The 925-nt window shown below is 39.9% G+C and overlaps 1 non-coding gene across 1 annotated transcript; it reads right to left on the bottom strand.

Moving 5' to 3' along the window:
- Positions 1 to 273: 273 nt before the first annotated feature.
- Positions 274 to 380, bottom strand: LOC141593560 (small nucleolar RNA R71). The gene has a single exon (XR_012521635.1). It is a non-coding gene; the product is annotated as a small nucleolar RNA R71 (small nucleolar RNA).
- Between the last annotated feature and the right edge of the window lie 545 nt (positions 381 to 925).

Below are 925 nucleotides of genomic sequence, written 5' to 3'. Positions count from 1 at the left end.
GCATTTATCCAATTAGTCGAAAGAAGCCAATTTGGGAGGATGCCTAGTGAAGACCCTCATTCTCATATGGAGACTTTTTGTGACTATTGTGATGCGATTTCTCAAACCGGTGTAACTCAAGACCAAATTCGATGGGTCTTATTTCCTTTTTCTCTAATTGGCACCGCGAAACAATGGTTGAAAGGCCTTGATAAGGCTACTCTCGGAATTGATTCTTGGAAGAAGTTGGCTCTAGGTTTCTACAAAAAGTTCTATCCACCGGAAAAGACTAACATGCTAAGACCTCAAATTACGGGCTTTAAGCAAAGGGATGAGGAATCTTTGTATGAAGCTTGGGAGCGATTCAAAGGAATTTGCCGCTCATGTCCTCATCATGGACTTAGCGAATGGTTCTTGGTACAACAATTTTGGAACGGTCTTTATGAAGACTTAAGAAACATTCTCAACATGGGATCAAATGGAATGTTCACCGAAGTTGATGACAATCAAACTTGGAACAAAATTGAGGAAATGGCGGTCCATAACTCACAATATAGTAGACCTCACAAGGCTACTAGAGGAGGAAAGCATGAAGTGGACTCCATTACTCAATTGGGTGCTCAACTTAGTGCTCACATTGATACCATCAAGTTGAAGTTTGAAAAAGCTATGGCTAAACTTGAAGAAGCCTCAAAATCACCAAAGCATCATGTTAATGCCATGACGGAATCTTCATCAATCCCAAGTGGGATATGTGAGAATTGTGGAACTTTGGGACATGACCAAAATGAATGTAGGGGAACAAATGAATAAGTGAATGATTTCCAAGCATACAAGAGTGGTACCCCTTATTCAAACTATTACAATGAAAATACCAAATTCCATCCAAATCTCTCATACAAAATCCAAAATGTTCAAAACCCTCAACCAATATGCACCCCACCTC

The sequence above is a fragment of the Silene latifolia genome, chromosome 7, assembly GCF_048544455.1.
Source record: "Silene latifolia isolate original U9 population chromosome 7, ASM4854445v1, whole genome shotgun sequence".
NCBI classification, from domain to species: Eukaryota; Viridiplantae; Streptophyta; class Magnoliopsida; order Caryophyllales; family Caryophyllaceae; genus Silene; species Silene latifolia.
This window is presented reverse-complemented; position numbering and strand designations above follow the sequence as displayed.